The following is a 15,050-nucleotide window of genomic DNA, read 5'->3' as shown; positions in this document are numbered from 1 at the left end:
TAACTACCCTGAGGTGAAGACACTACATACAACTACTAGTAAAACCGTAATCAATTGCATGTAGTCAATCTTTGCAAGGCATGGTCCTCAGTTTTCCAGTGCTGAATTTAGACAGTTTGCTGATGAGTGGGAATTTGTCCATACTACGTCAAGTCCCCACTATCCACGCTCAAATGGGTTGGTGGAAAGTTCAGTAAAAACTGTAAAGAGTCTCATGAAAAAAGCTCAAGAAGGTAAAGAAGATTTCTACAAAAGTCTTTTACTCTACCGCAGTGCACCTTTACAGAATGGACTTTCTCCTGCACAAATGCTGATGGGAAGGAGGATTAGAGCAAATCTCCCGATACATGATGAACTGCTTAATACACATAACTCAGCGTTGGTCAGACTGAGTAAGTAACGTCAACAGGCGAAACAGAAACTTTTCAATGACAGGCGAGCAAAAAGCTTATCTGATCTAAAATTGGGTGAACAAGTCCGTTTCAGAGATCACGAGAAAGGTATTTGGGTGCAGAAAGGTATTGTGCAAGCACAAGTAGCACCAAGATCTTATACTGTACGTACAAAGCATGGAACGGAAGTAAGAAGAAATCGGGTGGATTTAAGATCTCAACCTAACCATAATGAAGACAACATGACTGAAGAATACCCTTCATCTGACATGTATGATGATCCTCATAATGGTGAACAAACCACGATTCTAGAAAGGTCCAACATGGTAGATGAAACACAGACTGTGTATGAAAGACCCAAAAGGGAAATACGCAGACCTGAGAGACTCATTGAAACGTGTTAGATGATGTTCTTAATATGATGTTGTTAATTGTTGCATTGAAGCGTACAGGGCTTATCTTTAAAGAAAAGAGGATATGATGTTAGTGAATTAGAATGCTTAATATTTGTAGACACTCCCTTACTAATCTGTGTAAGCCTGAATCTTCAGTGATGGTCCCTGGGACCAGAGGGATGCTGGGAAGTGGGTGGTCCAGTGTGCAGTGTGACTGGATTTACAAACATATGAACAAAACAAGACCCACCCACATAACCTTCAGTGCTTCCCTATCTAAAAACATTCTCTCTGTACAGTACACATAACATCACATATCTTGTCTTTCTTTACTCTCACACCCTCCTGACACTTGGCCAACATTGCGGGGTATCATCATGCAACCCATTAAGAACTTAGCAATCTGGGGGACCATTATGCAATAGAAAGCATCTATCCTTGTGTATCTATGCCTATTTCCCTATAGATTGTAAGCTTGCGAGCAGGGCCTTCCTACCTCTATGTCTGTCTGTTTTTACCCAGTTTTGTTCTATTACTGTTGTTCTAATTGTAAAGCGCAACGGAATATGCTGCGCAATAAAAGAAACTGTTAATAAATAAATAAACATATACTGTAGCTCACTTGTATATATGACAATTCTCTGTCAGAACAAGAAAGACACAGGCAGCACTCCATGCACTTCAAATAGAACAACTGTGTAGTGTATTAGTAAGATTTTTTCTGCTGCAGGGTACACTGGGCTCCACAAGGATAGACATAGGGGTGTAGAGTAGGATCTTGATCCGAAGCACCAACAGGCTCAAAAGCTTTGACCTTCTTCCCAAGATGCATAGCGCCGCCTCCTATATCACCCCGCCTCCGTACACAGGAGCTCAGTTTGTAGTTGGTGCTTGAAGTGCAAGCATGTGACAGGAAGAGCTGCTCACAGCAGCTCTAGAAAAAGCTTTTTCTGAGGAAAAAAGAAGACTACAAGGGCTGCAGCAGAGGCACAGATTGTGCTGGATGTCAGTAGACATTGCTTGCTGCAGCTCCATCTCTCCCCCAGTGGCGCTGTACACTTTCGTGCCCTGGTTGCCGGGTACCTGCAGCAGGTTTTCTTCCAAGTTAGTCACACACGGCTGGGGCTCTCCGGGATCGCGTGGCCGCACTTCGGGAGGAGGTAAGTGGGTCCCGCTCGCGGCCCGCGTGCGCTGGCGGTGGACACTGTTGCAGTACAGGCGATCCCACTAGATCACCAGGGCATGGGTGCAGGTCAGGTTTTCTCTCTAAACCTTTTTTACAAGTAGCCCGCAGTACCCGGTGGTTTTGCCAGCAGAGGGGATAAGGCTTAGACCTGGAGCCCCTCCCCCAGCCCCAGGGCGCCATTTCCCGCAAATGTTCCCACCCTGGAGCTGCATATCTGTCTCTCCCTCACTCCCTGGCAGTGTCTGCGGCGCCATTATCCCTCAGCTCACTGTTCCTGGGAATGCTTGGGCAAATCCTCCTATGTAAAGCCGCCTGGTTGTCAGTGCTGTGACTTTACAAGACACTTAAGTATTCTACCTGCCTTTTTTAGTCAGTGTTAGTTAAGAAAGAGTGCACTTAATCAGGGTTTCCTAGTACAATTACCCTGTGATATACATCCAGTTCTTACTGTGTACTGTTATATCTATTGTTATATAGCTGTGTAAGCTAGTCCAGTGCAGTATTATTGTTAGTAATAACCTCTGCATTGTACAGACTGTGACTATTTGTGTGTGCATTTGATAGCTGAGTGGTGTCCATTTCGTGTCTTTCACTCAACTTGCTATCCCTATATTCTATAACTTGAGGGGGCCTGGTGCGTCAGGTTTTATCTAATATAGGATTTTCACAAAGATATACTGTATTACGTATTTTTCTCTGTGATTTAGTCACCATATCTCTCCTTTATCTCTGCTGGTGCTGACTACACTGCGCAGGGGTTTGGGCTAGAGGTATTGTGCTGCTGACAAATTGTACTGTGTTACCTGATACTGCAAGGTATATCATGTCTGCTTCTGAGGGTAACGGTTCTGGGGCTGAACACACTGCCGGTGTTGCTGAAGCCGCAGATACCTATGAGGAGACTATAGCAGCTTTGGGCTCTGGTTCTGGGAGCTCTTTGCCCCCCAGTGGGACAGTGGCAACGGGGGCAAATAATGACCCGCTGTGGGCCGCTTTTTCCACGCTTCTGCATACGCTAGTTCATAAACTAAAACCCCCTATGGGACCCCAAATGCCGGTACAACCGTTTGTGGTCCCTGCAGCTAACCCGCCGTGGGCGGACGATTTATCTGCTCAAATAAAGAAGTTGAACCAGTCCCTGACTACTAAAAAGTCTGACTGGCGCTCGCCTACGTCCAAGTGGTCCTCTAAGCGAGCGCTTGTCTCCTCACAATCCACTGCTGTCACTGACACCTCGTCGGATGAATACGGCACTTACACTGACCCCACAGGTTCTGACTCAGATACGGCTGATGGGGAGGGTGGTTCACATGTGGATGTTCCTGATCTTTTGGAGGCTATTAAGTTGATTTTACAGTTTACGGATGATCCCGAGCCATCCGTTCCTCCTAAAAAACCAGATAGGTTCAAACGTCAGAAGGTGATTAAACAAGTTTTACCTCACTCTGATCACATAATTGATATACGTCAGGAACCCTGGGAAAACCCGGGTACGAAGTTTGTGCCTCAAAAGAAGATGCTGGCTCGCTATACCCTCACGTCGGAGCTGTCTAAGAATTGGGAAACGCCTCCTCCAGTGGACTCACATGTGGCTAGGATGGTGGTTTCCTCAGCTCTACCGGTCACCACCGTCACGTCTCTAAAATAGCCTATGGATAAACGTGTGGAGGGTTGTCTGAAAGCGATTTACACCCTCACGGGTGCTGCACAAAGGCCCACTATTGCAGCTACTTGGGCTGCAGAGGACATTAAAGCATGGGCCTTCGAGTTGGATGCTGAAATCTCCTCTGACCATGCTAGACAATGCTTGTCTTATATTGTCACAGCTTCTCGCTGTATTAAAGAGGCGGCTTCTGATGCCGGTATCCTGGCAGCCAAGGCCTCTACTACGTCAGTCCTGGCTCGCCGGATATTGTGGCTGAGATCCTGGTCTGTGGATCTGGACTCTAGAAAAACCCTGGAGGTACTCCCTTTTAAGGGAGATATTCTGTTTGGGGAGGATTTAAATAAGATTGTGGCTGACTTGGCTACTGCCAAAACTGCATGTCTGCCAAGTACTGCTCCTTCTGTGTCGAAGGCTAAAGGTACTTCCTTTCGCCCCTTTCGTCCTTCAGGTAAAGCAAAAGGTCAGGCATACAACAAGCAGGCCCGCACTTCCAAACCTGGTGAGCCTAAGCCCAAAAGAGCCTGGGCGGCCCGTCAGCCAGTTTCCAAGACAGATAAGCCTGTCGCATGATGGGGCGGGCCTCCCTCTGGGGGATCCCAGGGTAGGGGGCCGGCTTCTAGGGTATACCCAGGAATGGTTGAAGACGACTTCAGATGCTTGGGTACGGGAAGTCGTCACTCGAGGTTACGCCATAGCCTTCAAAAACCGACCCCCTCATCGATTTTGCCAGACAGATGTCCCGTTGGACAAGACAAAGGCAAACACTCTACATTCGGTGGTACAGACCCTCCTGGATACAGGAGTCGTAGTACAGGTGCCTCTTGTGCAGAGGGGCCGGGGGTACTATTCTCCGCTGTTTCTAGTCCCGAAACCAAATGGGTCCTCCCAGCCCATTCTCAACCTCAAGGCATTGAACAGGTTTGTGAAGGTTTCCAAGTTCCGGATGGAAACCCTTCTCTATATAGTTCTGGCCTTGGAACCTGGGGACTTCATGGTCTCCCTGGATATACAGGATGCTTTCCTGCATATTCCTATAGCAGTGTCTCATCAGCAATACCTGAGATTTGCGATTGGCAACTGCCATTACCAGTTTTGGGCGTTACCTTTTGGTTTAACAACGGCTCCGCGAGTCTTTACAAAAGTCATGGCTGTGATGACGGTGGTACTCCGCCGTCAAGGGGTCAGGATACTGCCGTATTTGGACGACTTGTTAATCCTGTCAAATTCCCCAGAATTTCTCCTGCATCATCTAGATGTGACAGTCCGGTTTCTGCAAGCCCACGGGTGGCTCATCAACTGGAAGAAGTCATCCCTGATCCCTGCTCAGAGCATGGTGCATCTGGGAGCACTATTGGACACTCCCAACCAGCGGTTGTTCCTGTCTCAGGAGAAAGTCCTGAAACTTCAGGACAGGATTCGTTGCTTCCTATCTCATCCGCAAGTGTCGATACATTCGGCGATGCAGGTGCTGGGCCTCATGGTGTCAGCATTCGACATGGTGGAATACGCTCAATTTCGCTCTCGCCCTCTCCAGAGGCTGATTCTAGCCAAATGGGATGGCCTGCCTCACCGGATCAGGTCTCAAATGATCTCATTGACTCCGGAGGTCCGTCTGTCACTGCTCTGGTGGCTCCGGGACCAGCAACTGTGCAGGGGCCGTCCGTTCTGGATATCCGACTGGGTCCTGTTGACGACAGATGCCAGTCTAAGAGTTTGGGGCGCGGTGCTGGAGCAACACTCCCTTCAGGGGCGGTGGACCAAGGAGGAGTCCCTCCTCTCAATCAATATTCTGGAGTTACGGGCTGTCTTCAATGCCTTGAACCTAGCCCAGCATTTAATTCAGAACCATTCTGTTCAAGTACAGTCGGACAACGCCACCACAGTGGCTTACATAAATCATCAAGGCGGCACTCAAAGCCGCCTAGCAATGAAGGAAGTCTCACGGATTCTACAGTGGGCAGAACGCCATCTACCGGCCATATCAGCAATATTCATTCCGGGAGTCCTGAATTGGAAAGCGGACTTTCTCAGTCGTCAGGACATGCATGCCAGCGAGTGGGGCCTCCATCCAGAAGTGTTTCAACTCCTAGTGGAAAGGTGGGGCCTTCCAGACGTAGATCTGATGGCGTCTCGACACAATCACAAGGTTCCGGTCTTCAGAGCAAGGACAAGGGATCCTCAAACAGCATTCGTGGATGCGCTGGCGGTACCGTGGGGGTTTAGGCTGCCGTACGTGTTCCCTCCGGTGTCACTCCTACCCAGGGTAATTCGGAAGTTCAAGCAAGAAAAAGGAATTCTGCTTCTCATAGCTCCAGCGTGGCCCAGACGGCACTGGTACTCAGACCTGCAAGGCCTTTCGTCAGAGCGTCAAATTTTACTTCCACAACGCCCAGACCTCCTCGTTCAGGGCCCCTGTGTCTACCAGGACCTAGCCCGGCTGTCTTTGACGGCATGGCTCTTGAAGCTTCCGTCTTAAGGGCTAAAGGGTTTTCTGAGGCGGTCATTCAAACTATGTTGCGGGCCCGGAAACCGGCTTCTGCTCGGACTTACTATAGGGTCTGGCATTCTTACTTTGTTTGGTGCGCATCTAACGATTATGACGCTTCCAAGTTTAGTATAGCCAAGTTGTTGGCTTTTCTTCAGCAGGGCCTGGACTTAGGCCTGCGTCTGGCCTCCCTCAAGGTTCAAATATCTGCCTTGTCAGTGTGGTTTCAGAGAAAAATTGCGACCTTACCTGATGTGCATACCTTTACTCAGGGCATGTTGCGTATCCAACCTCCCTATGTCCTGCCTGTGGCTCCTTGGGACTTGTCGGTGGTTTTGGGGGCGTTACAAGAGTCTCCGTTTGAACCTCTTGGTTCAGCTGACCTTAAGTGGCTTTCCCTTAAGGTGGTGTTTCTGCTGGCTATTGCTTCAGCTAGAAGAGTGTCAGATTTGGGTGCCTTGTCCTGTAGTTCCGCATATCTGATATTTCACCGTGACCGGGCGGTTCTTAGGACTTCGCCGGCTATCTACCTAAGGTGGTTTCTTCGTTCCACCTTAATCAGGAGATTGTAGTTCCGGCACTTGCTTCTCCTGATCTGTCTCCCAAAGAGCGGTCTTTGGATGTGGTACGGGCTCTCCGTATCTATGTGAAGAGAACTGCTCCTATTAGGAAATCTGATTCTCTTTTTGTTGTGTTTGGGTTTCTCAAACGGGGCTGGCCTGCTCACAAGCAAACTCTGGCCAGATGGATTAGAATGGTGATTGCACATGCTTATGTGAAGGCTGGTCTCTCTGCTCCTGATCACATTAAGGCCCATTCTACTCGGTCTGTTGGACCTTATTGGGCGGCCCAACGTGGTGCGACCCTTGAACAATTGTGCAAGGCGGCTACGTGGTCTTCAGTGAACACGTTCATAAGGTCCTATGCCTTCGATACTGCCGCTTCCCAGGATGCTTCCTTTGGACGCAGGGTTCTTGTGCCTGCTACAGTGCATCACGTCCCATAAGGAACTGCTTTAGGACATCCCCTATGTCTATTCCTTGTGGAGCCCAGTGTACCCCGCAGCAGAAAACAAGTTTTATGGTAAGAACTTACCTTTGTTAAAACTCTTTCTGCGAGGTACACTGGGCTCCACAAGGCGCCCACCCTCACGCACTTAGCTTCTTTGGGTTGGTATGGCATTAGCTGCTGACACTTCTCCTGTCATGAGAGTGTGGTGTTTCTGGCAACTGGCAGTTGTCGTCTCTTTTACTTGCTACTGCATTGGGCTGGTTAACAAAACTGAGCTCCTGTGCACGGAGGTGGGGTGATATAGGAGGCGGCGCTATGCATCTTGGGAAGAAGGTCAAAGCTTTTGAGCCTGTTTTGTGCTTCGGATCAAGATCCTACTCTACACCCCTATGTCTGTCCTTGTGGAGCCCAGTGTACCTCGCAGAAAGAGTTTTAACAAAGGTAAGTTCTTACCATAAAACTCATTTTTTTACTAATACACAGTTGTTCTATTTGAAGTGCATGGCGTGCCGCCTGTGCCTTTCTCGTTCTGACAGATAATTGTCATATATACAAGTGAGCAGTATCATACTGGGGCATAAAGGGCCCACCGGGGGAATGCAGTGGTAGGGGCCCATGCTTAGAGACTTGGCTAACTCTTAGTGAGCGCTTGATCTGGTCCCCTTGATAAAAAATATGTGTGGTAAATACTGCTAGTCAGAGGCGAATTGGTCCACCGGGAAAACATGTGAGTTCCCGGCCAGCTGGTCACATTTTTAACTTGGCTGGGCTGGCTCATCCTGCCTGTGGCCGGCTTGATCCTTGTGTTGCTGTCGGGTGCTGAACTTCCTGGATTTGCGTTCCACCATTGTGGAATGCAAACCAGAAGTTGTGATCCTCTGGCTAGTGAACGCTAAGTCGCAGCCTGGCTGGAGCGGGTGCGATTGAGCTGTGGTATCTGGAGCCAAGGAGAGCTGAGCACAGCATCATCATTTATCGGTACCTGGCTCCAGTGTTAGGATCGTCTCCACCTCCCTCCCCATTGCTCACATTACACCCGCGGTGTCCTGCCCCCTTATGACATCACCCAACACACGGCTTGCAGATCCCCCCCACGCACGACACTGCACCGACGTAGAGAGAGATCAAGAGGGAGCGTGCGGCAGTGCAGCAGCCGCTGCAGGTAATGCCAGCCACCTGCAGCACTGCGTCTACATGCAGTGCTGGACAGTGTTGACAGAAAGGGGCCCACAGCTACTGTAACCTACCATCAGGCAGTGGTCGGGCAGAGGCCCCACCCCCTCCACCGAGGCCCCGTCCACTTTCTGCCTGAGGCTCCACCCCTCATCAGGGAGGAAGGTTCACAGTTGGTTCTAAATTGGAGTGGGAGAAGGAACCCTCTGACATCACTAGGGGAGGAGACACGTCACCAGGGGGAGGAGCTACGGCTGAACAGGGTACCCAAAAAGTACACTCGTTGGGCTCGCTTTGCTCACCACGCTTCGGGCTCGGTGGCTCGCTTCGCACGCCACCAGGTTACTAAAGGTAATAGTTGGTGGCGTGGATAGTAGAGGAACTATCCCGCTGGCCTAGCTCCTCCCCCTTGTGTTGTGGCTCCTCCCTCTGACGTAATAGGTCCCTTAGCCACTTGAATCTAGCATCAACCGAAGCTTCACTGTGAATCTATGTCTCAGGCAGTGTGTGGGTCCCACAGGGGGCTGTATCACTGACACCTGCCACAGTCACTGGTGTCCCTGTTACTGGGAACTAGTCACTCCTCCCTGGAATGATGGCCTCCTGTGTGACCCTGTGGTAGATGCTAGATTCAAGGACCTTTGACATCACAACCATGTGACCTGCGATGGCAGAGGGAGGAGCAAGGTCAGTGGATACGCAATTTCATTATGCATGTCATCCCCCAGGGGCGGATTGGTATGTCGGGACGCCGGACCGGATTACGTTTGGCCAGTCAGGCGCCCCCCTCATTGGCTGGCCGTCATCCTCCATGCAGGCCGCCGCCAGCTGCCAGCCGCGATTGCGTTGAGCGAATCTTCTGCGTATGCGCAGAAGCTCAGTGAAGCATTTAAAAAATGGCCACTATTGAAGCTGTTGCGCATGCGCAGCAGCCCCTTCTCTCCATAATGCTTTGTAGAGCTGAGCCATCAGTCACTACTGACGGCTCTGCCTCCCGCCAGCGGCATCACGTGTTCCGTCACACTGCAGTGCACAAAGGAGCGGCTGCTGATAACAGGCGAACCTGGACGTGGCAACCAGCCAATTCTGACTGAATCACACACAAGTTATGTGACAGTCAGTAAGTACTGTCTACACTACTCTACCACATTTAATAATTATATAGTGTGCCTGCATGCTGCATCATATATCTTTAATATAGTATATATATATAATATATATATTTTAATTAGTGTGTGTGTGTGTGTGTGTGTGTGTGTGTGTGTGTGTGTGTGTGTGTGTGTGTGTGTGTGTGTGTGTGTGTGTGTGTCTAAATACAGGTCGAGTATCCCTTATCCAAAATGCTTGGGACCAGAGGTATTTTGGATATGGGATTTTTCCGTATTTTGGAATAATTGCATACCATAATGATATATCATGGTGATGGGACCTAAAACTAAGCACAGAATGCATTTATGTTACATATACATCTTATACACACAGCCTGAAGGTAATTTTAGCCAATATTTTTTATAACTTTGTGCATTAAACAAAGTGTGTCTACATTCACACAATTAATTTATGTTTCATATACACCTTATACACACAGCCTGAGGGTCATTTAATACAATATTTTTAATAACTTTGTGTATTAAACAAAGTTTGTGTACATTGAGCCATCAAAAAACAAAGGATTCACTATCTCACACTCACTCAAAAAAGTCCGTATTTCGGAATATTCCGTATTTCGGAATATTTGGATATGGGATACTCAACCTGTATATATATATATATATATATATATATATATATATGTATATATATGTACTGTATGTGTGTGTGTGTGTATGTATGTATGTATGTATATATATATATATATATACACACAGAAAGGTTCGGCACTCCAGCAGGCCCTCGGCTGCAATGATAATGTGCTCACGGTGCCTGTCACACCGCCGCGGCCGCCGCGCTTACCCCTCCGGGTGCGCTGGGTCTCCTGGCGGCCGTCCCCGCTGGTGGTCTCCGGGTCCCGGTGTCCCGTTGGCGCTGGTCCCGGCGGTCATTCAGAGTGTGGACGCCGCGGGTACGCCCGGCGTCCACGGAGGATGAGTGGGCGGGTGACGTCATCGGCGCTCCTCGCCAATCAGACGGAGGCGGGAAATTCAAATTCTGATGCCGGGCAGAGCTCCGGCGCCTGAGTATCATCTCTTTCTTGGATAAGAGCACTCCAGTGCTCCAGCGTTCTAAGTGTCTCCTACTTCTGCCAAACAAGCTTCTGTGCTTCCAGCATCCTGTGCTCCAGCATTCAGCGTGCTCCTCTGCTGCACGGACCTCTGTGCTCCCAGCATCCTGTGCTCCAGCATTCAGCGTGCTCCTCTGCTGCACGGACCTCTGTGCTCCCAGCATCCTGTGCTCCAGCATTCAGCGTGCTCTTCTGCTGCACGGACCTCTGTGCTTCCAGCATCCTTGTGCTTCAGCAACGCTCACAATCATCGGTCACCGTGTGCTTCAGCAACGCTCACGATCATTTGTTACCAAGTGCTTTAGCAACACTCACAATCAATTGTCACAGTGTTCTTCAACATCGCTCACAAATCCTCTAAATCACTGTGCTTTCAGCATCATCCTTAAATCCCTGTCTCTGTGCTTGTCAGCCTCAACCCCAGTGCTCCTCAGCATCACTCACAGTGATTCTTCAGCATCTCTCACAGTATTCACCAGCACCGTTCTCAAGTCCTTGTCTTTCAGGTGGCTTCCAGTATCCGTCACGAACCTTGCCTGCCGCTAAATCCTGCATGAAGAAAACCTACATTCGGCCATCTCTACTTCGGCCCAGCTGTGGTTCCCCTTCCCGGTCACCGGAAGAACCCCCGAGTTCACAACACTCTCAACCCAGGTCAGTGATAGTATACTCAGGCCTCATGGACCCGGGGGATCGGAACACAGAGTCGAGCGCCATCCAAAATTTGGCTTCCCGAGTTCAGAGTCAGGAGGCGACACAGGGCCAGGTGATGCAGTATCTCCAGGAATTGTCCGGTCGATTGGATCAAATTCAAGCATCTTTAGCTTCAGTAATTCCGGTTCCAGTTCCCGTAACCGCTCCAGTTGCAGTTTCCAGTAATGTCCAACCTTCGGCCGGTACCAGGTCACGCCTTCAGCTTCCTACTCCTTCCCGCTATAATGGGAATCCAAAGAATTGCCGTGGTTTTTTAAACCAGTGCGAAGTGCACTTCGAGCTTCTCTCACATAATTTCCCTACGGATCGGTCTAAGGTGGCGTATATTATTTCCCTGCTCGAAGGGTCAGCTTTGGATTGGGTGTCTCCGCTATGGGAACGATCTGATCCATTGGTTTCCAACTACACTGACTTCATCACGTCCTTTCGAAGAATCTTCGATGAGCCCGGCAGGATGACCACTGCTTCTTACGACTTGCTCCGTGTCCGTCAGGGCTCCCGCTCCGTGGGTCAGTACGTGGTTCATTTCCAAACCATTGCCTCTGAACTTCGCTGGAATAATGATGCCCTGAGGGCTGCTTTCTGGAACGGTCTCTTCGACAGTCTGAAAGATGAGTTGGTCACTAGGGATCTGCCGGATCCATTAGAAGAGTTGATCTCCCTCTGCGTCAAGGTGGATCTCCGGATGCAGGAGCGTGGAGGAGAACGTAGTCGATCGGATCGTTCCAGGTTCCGGCTTCCTCCTCCTAGGCCAGCGGCTGTACCAAGTCCGGACGAACCCATGCAAATTAACCGGTCCCGACTGTCTCCGGAGGAACGTCAGCGTCGTCGTGAGGGTAAACTCTGTCTTTACTGTGGAGCCGCAGATCATTTCATCAAGTTTTGTAAATCCCGTCCGGGAAACGGGCAGGCCTAGCTTGTTCCGGAGGAGTCAAGTTGGGAGTCACGTCCAAATCTTCTCCGAATTTGGATTGCTTACTTTCCGTGTCTTTGATCTCCAAGTCAGTTGCCAAATCTTTTAATGCCCTATTGGACTCTGGGGCTGCTGGGAATTTCGTTTCTTTCTCCTGTGTCCAAAGTCTGGATTTAAAGTTGCAGTCTATCAAACTGCCTATTTCATTGACTGCTATCAATGGTACCAGAATATCCAATGGCCTCATTACATGTCGCACCGAGCCCGTTAGGCTGCAGGTCGGAGCTCTACATCAAGAACATCTGGAGTTCCTAGTGATTCCGGAGATGCCTCACGATCTTGTCCTCGGGTTGCTTGGCTCAAAACTCATAATCCCCACATCGACTGGAAGTCTTCACAAATTCTGTCTTGGAGTTCATTCTGTCACACTAATTGCCTTACTCCCGTCTGTCCGCTCCGTGCATCTTCTAGGTCGGACGAAGAGCTCATTCCGGAGGCCTATCAGGAGTTCACGGATGTGTTCTCTGAGCAGGCGGCTGATCAGTTACCACCCCATAGACCTTGGGACTGCCCCATTGACCTCATCCCAGGGAAGATGCCGCCTCGGGGTCGCACTTATCCTCTGTCTCTACCTGAGACCCAAGCTATGTTGGACTATATTAAATCCAATCTTCTTAAGGGATTCATTCGCCCCTCTATCTCTCCAGCTGGAGCAGGTTTCTTTTTCGTGAAGAAGAAGGACGGGGGGGTTAAGACCATGTATCGATTATCGTGGCCAAAACGATATCACCATCAAAAATAAATACCCCTTGCCGCTAATCACGGAGCTATTTGATAGGATACGTGGAGCCCACGTTTTTTCGAAGCTCGACTTGAGAGGAGCCTATAATCTTATACGTATCCGACAGGGGGACGAATGGAAAACCGCCTTCAATACCCGAGATGGGCATTACGAATATCTGGTAATGCCGTTCGGCCTTAGCAATGCTCCTGCCGTTTTCCAGGGATTCGTTAACGAAATCTTCCGAGACATGTTATACCAAAGTGTAGTGGTGTATTTAGATGACATTCTGATTTTTTCCAAGAATCTTGCAGAACACAGGACACAGGTCAAAGAGGTACTTCTCCGACTACGAAAGTATCGTCTCTACGGCAAGATTTCCAAATGTACTTTTGAGGTATCGTCAATTCCGTTCCTCGGTTATGTCATCTCGGGTACGGAGCTTCGCATGGATCCGGGAAAACTCACTGCCATTCGCGATTGGACTCAGCCTCTCTCTTTGAAAGCAGTACAAAGGTTCTTGGGCTTTGCAAATTACTACAGGAAATTCATTAGGGGTTTTTCCACCATTGTTGCACCCATTACCGCATTGACCAAAAAAGGTTCCAACCCGAGTTTGTGGTCTTCCGAAGCTGTGGAAGCTTTCACCTGGTTGAAATCAGCTTTTTTGTCAGCTCCGGTACTCCAACAACCAAATTTTGAAGAACCGTTCTTCCTGGAGGTCGATGCTTCCTCAGTCGGAGTCGGAGCCGTTCTTTCCCAGTACTCTTCGGATAAGAAATTGCATCCATGTGGTTTCCATTCTCGTAAGTTCTCGCCTGCTGAACAAAACTACACTATTGGAGATCAGAAACTTTTGGCAATAAAATCCGCCTTGGAAGAATGGAGATACTTATTAGAAGGTGCCAAACATCTGATTACTATTTACACCGATCACAAGAACTTGTTGTACATCAAAACCGCACAATGCTTGAATCCCCGTCAAGCCAGATGGGCGCTCTTCTTTACTCGATTCTCTTTTGTTATTAAGTACCGGGCCGGGACTTTCAATACAAAAGCTGATGCTCTGTCTCGTTCTCTAACTGCCTCAGATGAAGAGAATTCCTTTGAGAGGAGTTTAATTCTCAGTTCAATCTCCATTTCCGCTGCTTCCACTTCTCTAGGTCCTCCTCCTGGAAAAATGTCTGTACCAGTTGAATTCCGACCAAGAATACTGCAGTGGGCCCATATCTCCAAGTTCTCCGGTCATCCGGGGGTCCAAAAAATGTTCGAATTCCTGCGAAGGTCTTACTGGTGGAACACCATGAGGAGGGATATACAAGATTATGTTAGTTCTTGTCCACAATGCACGCAGCACAAAACTCCTTGTCTGCCTCCTGCCCGGATTGCTTCATCCTCTGTCCATTCCTAGGAAACCCTGTACCCATATTTCTATGGACTTCATTACCGAGTTGCCCCACTCCAAAGGTTACAATACCATCTGGGTGATTGTCGACCGTTTTTCGAAGATGGCACACTTCGTTCCGTTGACAGGTCTACAGACGGCTCCCAAACTGGCTCTACTATTTATCCTGGAGCACTATCGTTTGCATGGCTTACCTCAGGTGGTGGTCTCAGATCGAGGGGTACAGTTCACTGCCAGGTTTTGGAGAGCTCTCTGTTCTGCCTTACAAATTAAACTCAAATTCTCGTCTGCCTATCATCCCCAAACAAATGGACAAACTGAACGGGTCAACCAGGATTTGGAGACATTTCTCCGCGTTTATCTCTCTCCTTCACAGAACGAGTGGGTCGAACTGTTACCCTGGGCAGAGTTTGCCCATAACCATTTGTTTCATTCTTCCACTGGCGAATCTCCGTTCTGTCGGAGGAGGTTCCGGCTGTAACTTCCACTTTACAACACTTCAGTCAAATTTGGAGTAGGGTTCATGCTAACCTCAAGAAAGTCTCCGTCCGATACAAATTCTTTGCGGACAAGAAACGGCGGGCCGCTCCTCAATACAAGGTTGGCGATAGGGTATGGCTCTCCACCCGCAACCTCCATCTAAAAGTACCCGCTATGAAATTTGCTCCAAGGTTCATCGGTCCTTACCCTGTTTTACAAGTCCTGAAT

The sequence above is a fragment of the Pseudophryne corroboree genome, chromosome 7, assembly GCF_028390025.1.
Source record: "Pseudophryne corroboree isolate aPseCor3 chromosome 7, aPseCor3.hap2, whole genome shotgun sequence".
In the NCBI taxonomy this organism is placed as follows: domain Eukaryota; kingdom Metazoa; phylum Chordata; class Amphibia; order Anura; family Myobatrachidae; genus Pseudophryne; species Pseudophryne corroboree.
Note: the sequence above shows the minus strand (reverse complement) of the source record.